Raw genomic sequence first — 14,691 nt, forward strand, 5'->3', positions numbered from 1 at the left:
ACATGATACAACTTAATTGACTCAAATTTTCGTATTTGTATTCTTATTCTTTGCAGAATTAGGGATTGAACCTGGTTGGAGTTCCCTTTGAGCTTAAATACTTGTTGAATGACTATCATGGAGTCTTTGAATACCATTAACTACTAATTTTTTCTTGATATAGCCAACTCTAACCCCTTCTACAAAGCTAAATAATAATAATAATAATAATTAATTAATAATAATAAAATAATAATAATAATTAAAATAATAATAATAATTAATTAATTAATAATATCAATATCAATATCAATATTTAATAAATAAAAAATCAAATATATTTAAATTATAATAAAATTTTCTCATTCATTTTTAAATAATAACAATAAAATAAAAAAACAACATTATATTTATAATCTTATTTCAATTATATATAAAACTAAAAATATATATGGTAGATATAGACTTTTAAAACAACATTATATTTATAATCCTATTTGAATTAATTATATATATTGTCAATATAGACTTTTTTATTATATTCATTAATAAAATGTAATTCAGTGATGGTGAACTCAAACCTACCTGCGATCTCTGATCAAATTTTAAGGATCTCGGATCAAATCTTATAAACAACCAATCATGCACACCAATTTAATATTTAAATTAAATATAACCTTAAAATTAAATTGTAATTAATAATAATAAAGGAAATCATAAGCTTCCCACCTTTTTGCCTTTTAATGACATCCCATGGATGCATTTTGATAAGATTGCAACAAGTTCGAGTCGAATTCCGTTTTAATGACATCCCATGAATGCAAGAACCATACCAAACATAGAAATTTAACTACCCACTTCATACTTCTCCAGAATTTTCTTTTAATGTCGACAGGATATCTCTGAGACTACTTTGGTGAGGAGAATTAAAGAGGTTCCAGTGAATAGACTCCTTTGGTGATGGGAAATTAGGGGAGGTTCCAGCGATTTGAACAGCAATGTCTGGTCAACAAAGAATTGAAATGGACTTGAGTTGGTGTTGGTGTGGTCAATTGTGTGTTATGAAAGTAAAAGAATTTTCTACTCAACGGAAGTGGAGACCACCGGCCTCTCTGTCGATCAATGAACCCAACTCTGAAATTACAGTAATACATGGCCATGGCAATGGCAATGGCAATGGCAGTTAATTATAAAGGAGACCGTTTTTTCATGGATAAGGACAGCTTTTTCATGGTGGTCCTCAGCGAACTTACTGATCTTGTGATTAACCTATCTTAACTCATATACAGGACCTCGTGCCATGCCAGAAAAGCATGGATGTCCTAAGCCCACATTAAGTCTTTCAATTTCACACTAATCTCCATTAAACTTAATTACATCCTTGCCTTCTTACAGTGAACGCCTCTTTCAGCTGAGTTGGTACAGCTGCACAGAAGCAATTAGGCAAAGGTTTTCTCTGTGCAATGTCTACGGTTGTTTGTGAGTGTATGTTCTTAATTTTTACTCCACCGATTCACCACCAAATAATACCCCACAACCAGAAAGACACCGGGCAATCTTCAGGGCTATTGGTATATATATAAATGCCTCCCAGCTGATCACAGTAATCACAGCTACATTCAAACTAGGGTTTCATAGGTTATAAGTTAAGTAGCAGGAGGAAAATGTTGAACTCAAAGACATTACTCTGCCTTTGCCCCTGCTCTTCCAGGGCAGCTGTGAAGTACTTGTTAATTGTCATCCTGCTGGTCATCATTCAGTACCTGGATATAGCAGCAGGAAAGCATTGGCAGACAACCAGGCATTACAAGTTCAATGTAACTATATATACTGCAAATCATTTATACTATGTTGGAGTTCACTAGGGGTGTTTGGGTGTTTGGTTATATTAATCTAATTAGTATAAATGCATTGGGTTGCAGGTGAGGCAGAGCAATGTGACACGTCTTTGCAACACAAAACCTTTGATCACAGTGAACGGACAATATCCAGGACCTACCATTTTTGCTCAGGAGGGAGATCAAGTAATTATAAAACTGGTTAACCATGTCAAGGACAACGTGACTATTCACTGGTAATTATATTTATGATTTTTTTATTTTTTCCAGTAACTTAAGATGTATATTTATGATAAAGTAAGTATTTTGCTGTTTATTATAAAGTGATGTTTACTTGTGATTATTTAATTTATATGGCTGACCTAATCCTACTCATTCATAATAATCACTCAACTTGCCTGCAGCCACTGAATAGTTTTAGAGATCATGTATTTATGTATGTTTTTGCATGCAGGCATGGGATTCGACAGCTGAGATCTGGGTGGGCAGATGGTCCTGGTTATATCACCCAATGTCCACTTCAAACTGGAACGAGTTACGTTTATAACTTCACCATCACAGGACAGAGAGGAACTCTATGGTGGCATGCACACATTTCTTGGTTAAGAGCTAGCGTACATGGTGCCATCATTATATATCCCAAGCCACATGTTCCCTACCCATTTCCCAAGCCATACAAAGAAGTCCCCATTATTCTGGGTAAGTTTATATATTTTAGTACTTTTTATGGATAATCTGGACCTTGTATCAATGGCCTTGTAATCTGGAATTTAATGGTTTTACACACACCACCTTGCAGGAGAATGGTGGAATGCAGACACTGAGAAGGTTATTCAGCAGGCCCTCCAATCAGGGGGAGGTCCAAATGTGTCAGATGCCTACACTATAAATGGACTTCCTGGACCACTTTACAACTGCTCCAATGGTAATGATAATTGTATTTAATTTGTTTATTTATTTGATGTATTGGGTACAAAAGAGGATGTCACTCATTTACTAACCATGGTATGTTATGTAGATACATTTGTTCTTAATGTCAATCCTGGGAAGACTTATCTTCTTCGAATCATCAATGTTGCACTCAATGATGAGCTCTTTCTTGCCATTGCAAATCACAGCATGACTGTGGTGGAAGTAGATGCAGTTTATGTGAAGCCTTTCCAGACAGACACTCTTGTTATAACACCCGGCCAAACCACCAATGTGTTATTCACTGCTAATGCTACTGTTAATGTTGGAGGAGTTAACCAGTTTTACATAGCAGCTCGCCCATTTGCTACAGGGGGTGGAACATTTGATAACTCCACTGTTGCAGGAATTGTGAGCTACAACATTTCCAACTCTAATACCTCTTCCACCATTATGATGCCTAAACTCCCATCCCTTAATGACACTTCCTTTGCAGCCAACTTTAGTGCAAAACTTAGAAGCTTGGCTACTTCACAATTCCCAGCATTGGTTCCTCAAACGGTGGATAAGAAGTTTTTCTTTACAGTTGGGCTGGGACTGAATCCTTGTCCAAAAGGGATGGGAAATGCCACATGCCAGGCACCCAATGGAACAAGATTCACTGCCTCTGTCAACAACATTTCTTTTGTTCTCCCAAACACTGCTCTTCTTCAGTCCCACTATTTCAAGTAGATGAAAGGAGTCTATAAGACCAATTTTCCAGACAATCCTCCATTCCCATTCAATTACACTGGCACTCCACCCAATAATACACAGGCTGTGAATGGGACTAGAGTAAAAGTCCTTCCCTTCAACACAACTGTTCAATTAATTCTTCAAGACACCAACATCTTCAGCACAGACAGCCATCCTGTCCATCTCCATGGTTTCAATTTCTTTGTGGTGGGCCAAGGTGTTGGAAACTACAATGAATCAACAGATGCACCCAACTTTAACCTCATTGACCCTGTTGAGAGAAACATTGTGGGAGTTCCCAAAGGAGGTTGGGCTGCTATCAGATTCCATGCAGACAATCCAGGTAATACCTACAAAATATTCACACAATCTCATCTCATTTCCCATTCAACTTTGCATTAAATCATATCATTGCATATATGAAAATTATAATAATGTTTGTTTACTCAATATCCATGGAATATATTCACACAATCTCATCTCATTTCCCATTCAACTTTGCATTAAATCATATCATTGCATAGATGAAAATTATAATAATGTTTGTTTACTCAATATCCATGGAATATATGCAGGGGTGTGGTTCATGCACTGTCATTTGGAGGTTCACACATCATGGGGACTGAAAATGGCGTGGGTAGTAAAGAACGGAAAAGGGCCCCTTCAAACTCTCCCACCTCCCCCTTCTGACCTCCCTCCTTGTTGATCCTCTTCATTTCATCACTTTCATTTCATTATTGTTTCTTGCTTTTCTTTCAGACGTTGTCGACGTAAGGTTTTTGTTAGGAAGATTTCACAATAAGCAGCCTTTTCCTCCAACGAGGAAGATGGCTATTTATTCAAGGAAAGAAAAATGCTTCACACTGGTAATTCAACAAGGGGCAACCAATCACAGTGTGGAACTGTATTGAATCACTGTACATACAAGTGCTTGGTACATGAATAAAAGAGTTATGGGTTCTTCCATGTGTGATATATGAATTACATAGTGATAAGCGTGCTTTTAGACAAAAGTAATGTAAGGTGATTGTAAAACTTTGATTTAATGGCGAAGTTGATGGATTTTCTCTATCAGTTTTTTGTTTTTAATATATAAAATAACAAGTGCAATAAGATTTATATTATTTTTCACTATAACTTATAAATTTACATGGCCATCATTTTATGGCTGGGAAAAAGTAATGGTTATGACTTCATGACGTCTTTCACTCAAATTCCATCCACTTTTTTACTTCAATTGAAAATTAAGCATACTATCACCTTGCTAAAACTGCATGTTAATACAAACAATCCATAAAAATATCTAATTTTCAAAGCATCTCTATTATTTGTTACATTATGGGCTCAATCTATATTGGTACAAGGGCGACTAGAAATTTTGTGGGACAGCATTAAAGGATATCTAGGGTCATTTCAATTTTCATTCCACGTGCAAGTGGGATACACCATTCAAAGCAAAGTCTAGAGGCGTTTAAGTTGCACATAGTGGAATTGGAATAGACCCTTCAAACACTTAGAGTTTAAAAGAACGAAATCTAAATCAAGGAACCAACACATAACTTCTATTACCCATAATACATTTTAGTATATGTAATGGTTAAGGACGACCCTCCTTTAAGTGAACACATTGATATAAGATGGAAAAAACATTAAGAATTCGCGTGGGATTTTATGTCAAATTATTGTTAATGCTAAGAAGAAAATCCTATGAAGAGACATGTTTTAACTTTAATAATGGTTATACCAACTATATTTCTACATTATACATAGATAAACTATATTTGTACATTATACATAGATAAACATAGGATTGATGAGAGAACCAGAAAGTGTGATGTTTAAGCCAAAATTGAGGAGAAGCCATTTATTTAGGGACACCAACAACATATAAGTTTGAGAACATTTCATGCATTAGAATTTAATTTCCTTCTGCTTGGGATTGGCTTATTGTTTAATTTATAGGTTGTGATTGTAAGGAGAAATTAATTATATCAAGCCTTTTTGGTGACCACTTCCTAACCAAAGAAAGTGCAATAGTGTTTGGCTAGGGTACATTTCAACCTCTTTACTTCAAATGGATCCTTGCAACTTAGTCACACCAATAATTTATCCAAAACAAATAGAATATCATAACTATTGGGATAAAACACTATATTAAAAGTAAGATTAAATATACTAAATTTTGCAAAATTGGAATGATTGGCTGGGAATATTAGTATTATGAGTCGCATCTCCACATTGAGAACTCAAACAAGATGATTGGTAGGGAAACAACTATAGTGATTATCATAGTAGATGGCAGAGTTGAGAGGACACCAACACCATGCATAGTAGTAACCCTCGAAGTCATACATGCAGCAATAAGTGTTACTCTCCATGTGGGAATAATAGTTAGTCACACATAGTGGGAGGCTTTATAGGAGATAGTGGAGAAGGATTGGGGTTAGGAGGGTCGACACCCTTCCTTGCAGGGTACGACACCTTTATTGTTATACCACATGTGCCTATAGATGCCCCTAAAATGTCCCTCTACACTATAATAACTCATTATCTCTCCAATGTTGTCCCTAGGAACTATTCAAAATCTAGTGGTGTGTGCAACCCTTTGTGCCATACCCCACAAAAGTCTCACCGTGGTCTTGCTAAATTTTGTAAGTGATGGTGAACACAAATGGTGGTAAACCTCATGGGGAATTAATTAATTATTAGCTTTAAAAAATTTCAAATGTCATACTTAATGAAAATTAATAAGTAAACTACTCGTGGATTTGTAAAAATGGAATGTCTTTTGTAGGATTCATTGGCAACACTAATTAGTTGATACTTTGTATCCCACTTCAACAATTTCTCATCATTCTTAGGAACATTTTCATAGTCATCAATTATTCCAACAAGGGAATTTTTCTATACGTATAGTAATCAATCATGATAAAATAGAAAAATCAGTAGATAGAAGGATTGAATCCCAATTAAGCAATTTTTCTTCTACTCCAACAAAAAATTAATGAATTCAATATTATAAATGAATGAATAGAAAGAAAATGGTCCCTAATACCATGCTATGGCATCTTAATTCAGAAATCCAAGGACATGTCCCATGAATCTAATAGAGTCCTCAATCTACATTCATTTATCTATGCTACTAATGTCATCCTCTATTCTACGTAATTTTATATTCTTAAATAAACAAATCACTATGTTTGAACTAAATGTTGAATCAACAAACATTTGTCATCCCATTTGGAGTAAGCACCTATTTCATGCAATTGAAAGAGAAAACATCGCTTTAGTATAGGACATCTTTCTTGTCATCTGGATTCTTCTCCTCCATAAATTCATGCAATTGCAATGAGTGCGAAGGAACTCCATGGCCATAGGGTCATTACTCACGTGTTGTGCAAGATTCAGAAACTATATGTGTAGGAATAGCTTCCATCAATCCTCCCCACATGTTGATTTTTCTAAATGTCATGGAGCAGTTGATACATATTTGGTTAAATACTGATGGAAAATCAATTTTTGGTCTAATTCGAACACAAAGCCTAGAATGATGGATCAATATCTACATAAGAGATCCAAAGGACATTGAGAGATTTAATTGGGAAAATGTGAATGTGGTACAAGAGGAGGAGATCTGATAAATCCTAAACCAGTAGATCATTCAAGATCCACAATTAATGTGCTCCCCACCACCCCCTATCACATCCACAAACAACCTACACACACATTAGATAAAATTTACACAGTTCCATCCCGTCATTTTTATAGGAGAAAACCATAGAAAAAATTTATGAGTTGGAAAAAAATTGAAATGGTAATAAAGTACTAAATTCCCTACCTCGCAAAGGGTGAAAGAACATGAAGAAATAGCTTGGATTGAGGAGAAGCTCTGCAACAAACCAAATCTTGCATGACATAAAATTTTAGGGGCTAATATTCGCAAATGAGAAAAATTTCCATGTTTTTTCCAAAAACAAGATTCGCCAATTTTCATTTATTCCTAAAAAAATTCACCCAAATTTTATAATGTAAATTATTTTACCTTAAAAAATACCAAAAAAATATAGAGATTATATATATATATCCCAGAGGAACCCAGCAACCCGCCCAACACGTAACTACCAGTAAACCTTTGGGGATTTGCAACTTGTCCTCCTCTCAGTAAACCATGTCACAACCAGGGGTTTTGAACCTTGGATCTCTCAGTTTTCATATATTTCACATTACTTCGATCATCAATTGAGCTGCCCCCCTGGGACTTTATAGAGACTATATAAAATCATTTGAAAATTTATTTTTTTACAAAAATATTGCCACATATTTTTTAGTTTGCAAATTAGAGATAATAAGATTCACCAATGTTTCTAAACTTGAGATACCTTTCCATCCTTCAAATTATCCCTATCCTGCACCTTCAATCAGTCCAACCATACCAGGCACTATCAATATTTCCATGTCCTCTTGATGGTTTCAATTAACTTATGTTTTTTTCTACTTCACATGGAATTTACCAATATTGTGGCATAATGTATTGTATAATGAAGTTTCGTTCAATAGACCTTTTTGTATGTATATGGTTAGTATATGGACATTTGGGTCAAAATACATTAACTTTTGTAGTTGGTCTCGTTTCCATTCTTATAGACCATGGAAAAAGGATTTTGCTATTAAGTAATAGAGTATCAATTTAGTAGAAAAAATTTTGTTTACAAAAACAAAAGTGCCAACTTCCCCATATCCACTATATTACAACACATATCATTAGTAGACTAAAACATCCCAAAAATATAGAAACATGTTCTTGAATAAACGTAAGGATAACCAAATGGGTAGTTTGATTCAACAATGCATTATACACTAGAAGTTCATTGTGAATCGTCATTTTAAATAAAAATAACATTTGCTTATACCATGGAACAAAACGTATATAACATGCATGCATGGGTAGCCCACGGAACTTTGAATAGATGGTGATTGGGCGTACTATTAAGGCACTCATTGATGTTAAGGTCTCAATTCAAAACTTGTGGTAGTCCCACCAGACTAAACCCCCCACCCCCCACCCAACCCACGAAAAAATAAGAAGAAAAAATGTGTCCATGAGTGTTTAGCTCACTTGGCAAAGCATGTTATGTTGTTATGTAAAATATTATGAGGTCCTTTGTTCAATCTCCCCCATTTATGTAAGTTTTAACCCAATACATGCATCACAAAATTACTAAAGGAGAAAATTGTGTGCCAAAAACATATGCAAAAGCAACCCAAAAAATTTCGGAGGCAATGCACCCCCCCCCCCCCACCCCCAACGGCTAAACCTAATACAATATACAACATGTGGGGTTAGTCATGCAAATAATATAACACATACTGAAAAGTTTACCCGTGTCCATGTTAGGGGCAACTTGGTGCACCTAATGGTTATAATTCTAGCGGATGAAATCAGTCCCATGTCATGTCAGTACAAGAGCAACCCAATTGTCAATTCCACTACTCATAGAAAAAAAAAAAAAAAAAAAAAAAAAAAAAAGAAAAAAAAAAAAAAAAAAAAAAAAAACTTATATGGCATAACAAAATAAGTAATTTCAAGTAGTATGCCATGGAAGGTAAACATGTTCTATCCCATAGATAATAGCAAACCAAAAATAACATGACGTCATCCATAAGTCTTTGAGGTAGTATCAGGGATAACATAAGGAGAGTCTACATCCATAAAAGTAACCTAACTACCACTTTTCAAGGCCACAAATCAAATACTAGGATTTACATAATTTTTCACACTAACTTATTATAATATCTCAATCTCAACCCTTTGTAATTCTTGAATTTGATCTTTATTTATATTTTTAATTATGCTTTCCATTACTATATTTTTCTCCACTCCATAAGGTAGTTTCCATGGTGATTTTGAAAGACATATAAGCATGATCATTTAGAATTTAATGAAAGGGTCCAAGCTAACTAGGATAGATCACCTAAGGGTCTATGACTTCACTATAGGGGAAAAGGTAAAGGGCCCCAGGGGGGATTGATATTTTTCTAACAACCTTTCCATGTACTATATATGACCCTATTCCATGTCATTGTCCTAATTCCATTTGCCCTAATGTTTATGCTAATTACGATAGGAGCATAGTGTAATGATTTAATCACTCCAAGTATAGTATCTCCTATACTCAAACTTATCTTCTACTTTATAATTACCAACTTCAATCATCAAGGAGCCAAGAAAGGAGTAGAGGTAATACTCCTTCCCCTTACTCCATTCATCAATTCATTCATGGAAATTCAAATTGGAAGAAGGTAGTTTGATATAAAGAGAGTTCTTGATTGAAAAATAGAGTTCTTACTAAGAAAAAGTATCCCAACTCTCATATGATCCATGGAAATATGGTGGATTCTCTACTAGGCAATGTTAAGCATCAAGACTAAGCAGGGAAATACCTTATTAAACCTGTGTACACTATTGGTATTTTATGTATTGAAGAATCCATAATCTTCTATCCAAGAAGCCACAAACTGTTGGAAATGAAATTTAAAAGTAGATGGTGACTTGGAATCTTTCTACACATATTCAAGAGAATATAAAGGAAGAATATTTGTGAGGGACTTAAGAGCATACAAGGGGGTGGATTTCTATTTTGTATGGGGTAGTGGAGAGAGTGACAAGAGCTAGTTTAGGTGAATGATTGATTAAAGAAAATAATAGTGGCTTACATGGTTGGTCTTGGAAGTTTCTAGGAAAGGAAGAAGTGGCTTGGGAGCTCGAACAAACCTTATTTTCCTATGGTCTCATATACCATGACAAGGGTGGCATCCTTAAGGGTTCGCCTATGATTGGGAGAAAAATTGTTCACACCTAGTCAATTTCCTTGGAGCTCAATTTGTGAAAAGATAAGTGTATTTCTTTTTCTATTGGTTGTTATTTCATTAAATTATGATGAATTATATATTTGGATTATTAATTATGAAAATATTATAGATATTAGTGGGTGAAATGGTTGTTACTCTAAACAATTAGCTTGCAAGACATGTGGCATGAATTAGAAAATCTCGCATGCCAAATGTTTTACAAAAAAGTTATGTGAAAGAATGATTTATTTTCCCACTTAAGTGTGATAATATGAAAGGTGTGAAACTTGAAAATGAGTTTTCAAGTGATTTCCTCTTAAAAATTTCAGGACTTTAATCTTTTTTCTATAGGTGCATGTTTTGTTCCCTAGTGATATTTTTTTGAGTGGGTATGATTAAAATAGTTAGCATATACTCTCTCAACATATTTCGAAGGATCGTTTGTTGTATAACACTTGCCTTAATTGAGCTTTAAGCAATGGTTTTGATTAGAATACCTCTTGCAACTATAAGAAGTGAATTTTCTATTTTTCTTTAGCTTTTGGGGTATGGTTTCTACTTTTATGAAGGACAGTAGTGGTCAAGTTGCTTCTTTCCCTAAGGAGACACATGAGCACACTTTTATTCTAGCTAAATTTCTTCATAATGCACGTGAGTATGTCATACAATGGTCTAAATGACTATATTTTAATGAATCTTTGAGTTTTGAGGATTGGAATGATGGCTTAAGGGAGTGTTAACTATCATGATTGGCACATAGTTGATATGTAAAATACTACGGATATTGCATTCGAATAGTTTGTCACAACAAATCTTATAACATTATGGATTGAAATCTTACATTATGAAATTTATTTCCTTATATCCCCAATTAATTATTACTAGCTTACTGCTTGAACTTGTGAAATAAGTAAATTTGAAAATGAAAGAAATGAGAAAAGGAACACACCATCCACACAAATAAGCACAAAATGTCTCATGGGAAACTCAATGTGGGAGAAGACCCAGCTAGAAGGTGTGTCCTATTCTCTACTCTTGTTTCTTCAAATATGCAAATGAAAATACGAAAAAATAGGCTCTCACTATGGAGTTGCCTTTGACATTATGGCCTAAATGGTTGCTATTGAATATTTTCCTCCTCAATTTTTCTCTCAATTATCACTTGTACATGTTATACTCAACTATGGAACAAGGATAATGCTAAAGGATGGAACCCCTTCTTCTCGTAGTGGTATAGTATTTAACATCGCTCGATACCTATTTAGGGTGAGGGTTTTTGCATCCTCAACCCTAAATTAGTGATAAGATTTTTGACATTCTAGAATCTTCTTGAAATTATATACATGGATAGCCCCACACGTGTGTAACAGGGGTTGATGTGGCATCCACACATATCATGGTGGTAAATGAAGTAGGTCAACTGGTGGGAGGCATAACTTCCTCATAAGAGATCCAAATGAGGTTATTTTTGCACCATTGGAAAGGTCTCAATGTGTATAATAGCATCAAGAGTTGGAAGTTATTCTTACAAAGTTTTGACCCCCAAAAAATTTATTTGATGCCTCAAAATGGATTGGGAATGTTTTGGACCCCAAATTTTGGGAATGTTTTGGACCCCAAATTTCCAAATTGGGAATGTTTGAAACCCTGTATACTTTTACTAAATGAGGTTAGGAAAATTTTCCTCTACGTTCTCCTTGGAGTACCATTTTTTCTTGTTTGGAAGTTGCCCTTTCATCACAATATACCAAAGGTAAGGTTTCCCTTGTTGACTGGTTCTAGACTTATTTTAAAAAATTATATCTCTACCAATTATGACTAATATTTTGTTCTAAGTCCTCTAAGGTAGATAATACCTTCTCATTAGCTTCCTAATATGACATGGAAGGCTCATAGAGTTTTATATTATCCATAGTCACTATTGAGTAAATGCACATATATGAGGGTAGATTAATGATGTAGGCATTATCTCCCACCTTTTTCATACTTCAAAAGGACCATACAACAAAGCCCTGATATTCTTCCCATGACCCTGTATTCTTTTCTTATTTAGATCTGACCAACTCTATCTTCTACTTTAAATGATTTCTCTATTATATGCTAATCATGTTGGGTTTTTTACCTTTCCTATGACTCCTTAAAAATTTTATGTACTTGCAAATAGATCTACCTAATATTTTTAACAAAAATATTTACTTTCAAGAGTTCTCCTATGATGTCATCCCTCACTCCTCCTTATTGTCCATAGACAACATCCAAGGGTGAAGGTGGAAAATAACCAAAGGAAGTTTTAAAAGGGGACTTAATGATAGAAGTATGGACTACTCTATTATAAGAGTAATGAATGCATATCATATTTTCATGTCAAGTCTTCAAATGCTTATGATTATAAACTCTCAAAAGTTGAACCAAAGTCTTATTGAAAAAACACCAACAAAATCCATAGAAATGATTTCCCATGGTCAAGTTTTTAAGGCCCTTCAAGCCCTTATATTAAGGACCTAATAAGCATTCATTATTAGTTTATTTGTTATATTGGGAGGTTGCCTAGAACCTTTCATTCTACCCTTTAATTTTAGTTGTAACATTTCTCTCCCATATATACATTAAGGAGACGTAGTCCTAGGATCATAAAGTCTTTTCTTATACATTGTATTCATTAAAAAAGGAGTTTCACCTCAAAGAAAACTATAATTATTGGTTCCTTATCATTTTTAAGGCCCGAGGTTCATCATGTTTGGTATCAGAGCATACCAACCTAGGGTTTTGCTGCTTCAAATGAGTCATCGTTGCATTTCTTTCATATTTTTTTCTCGTTAACATAAAAAATTGTGAAACTTTGAGATAATTTAGGAGACATTGCAAAGTACATTCGGTAAAAAAATTCATATTTTTTTCACTATACTTTCGTAGAGCATCTATGGAAGTTAAGGTTTTTAAATGGTCTTGAAATCAATATCAAAAGAGTGATCTTGGAATTTTCACCATAACTTTGTTTTGGGAAGTTTCAAATGGTGAGATTTTGAGAATATTGATAATATATCTCGAAGAATATCTGATAAAAGTTCTAGATTATAGTTCGCTATAATATTGAAGATATATACAATGGAAGTTAGGCTTTGTGAATGGTCCTCAAATCAGTTTAAAATGAGTAACCTTGGCATTTTCACTAACTTTTTTTATGTAATGGTTTAAAGTATGAAAATTTGAGAATATTAAGAAAACATAAATAGTTACATCTTGTGAATTTTTCATATTTTAGTTTACTTTACTTTTAGAAAGATATCTTGTGGAAGTTAAGATTTATGAATGGTCCTCAAATTAGTTTCAAATAAGCGATCTTGGAATTTTCACTATAATTTGTTAATTTTTCAACTCAGTGACAAATTCCAATCATGGGACTAGATTCCTCTTTTTGAAAGGACCAATTTTGACTTTTGAAGCACTTGATTTGGACAAGGGAAAGTGTGTTTTTGAATTGAATCCCACATGTGCACAAAAGGATAGATCGTCCCAAAAGAGAAATTGGACACCCTCGGATGGCTATATATATAAGTTAAGTGACCCTCATTTGGACATCATCATGATCATTCTTATTTCTTGGTTTGGCTCACACAAGTATGAGGTGGATTGCAGAGATGGGTTCATACAAGTTCAAAATCAGAGGGTCCATAGCTCGCATGTGATATCTATAGTTTTAGTTTCCAACAACAGGGATGACACAGGAAATTTTTGGTCACAACCACAGGATCGCATGCTCATGTATGCAATGGAGGGATTCAACCACACGCACATATGCTCTCTACATGTGATTGGAAGGGTTTGAATTTTGCAGCTAACCACATATTTAGTCAATTGGCTACAGAGTTTGGTAGTTGACCACAGGCTTCTGAATCAGGGTTTTCATTAAGAATAGTGTTGGGTTCATCTATTTGATATGGTTTAATTAATTTTACTAGACAGTCTTCTGGATAAAGGAATGGATCATTTTACTCCCTTTTGTTGAATCATTCAATGACAACCTAATAAAAAGAAGAATTTGAAAGGGTTTTCCCCGTAGATGGTTTTACCCTGGTCTTCAACCAATCCTGGTGTCTCTGTGTGTGAATGATTTTCTTCTATTATTCCTTTATGTTCCATTGCATTGATGATGATATTGTTCTTTCTGTATGGTTTCATATGTTGTTGAATAATGTTGTAAAAATTAATAATGTCATGATGTTGTGGGGTGAATTCAATATGTAAATAATGAAGTGCAATTATCTAAAGCAAAGAAAAATATAACCTTAAGAAAAATTAACATGGTATCAGAGTTGGGCTGAAGAAAAGTCATTGAATATCACCCTTGTGAAGACACCTTTGTTGGAAGCAAGAGAAGATC

The 14,691-nt window shown here is 34.3% G+C and overlaps 1 pseudogene; it reads left to right on the top strand.

Moving 5' to 3' along the window:
• Positions 1–1,603: 1,603 nt before the first annotated feature.
• Positions 1,604–4,167, top strand: LOC149239473 (laccase-12-like; annotated as a pseudogene).
• Positions 4,168–14,691: the final 10,524 nt, after the last annotated feature.

This window comes from Pinus tabuliformis, chromosome 8, assembly GCF_031772625.1.
Source record: "Pinus tabuliformis cultivar Carrire ecotype Pingquan chromosome 8, CPIR1, whole genome shotgun sequence".
Taxonomy (NCBI): domain Eukaryota; kingdom Viridiplantae; phylum Streptophyta; class Pinopsida; order Pinales; family Pinaceae; genus Pinus; species Pinus tabuliformis.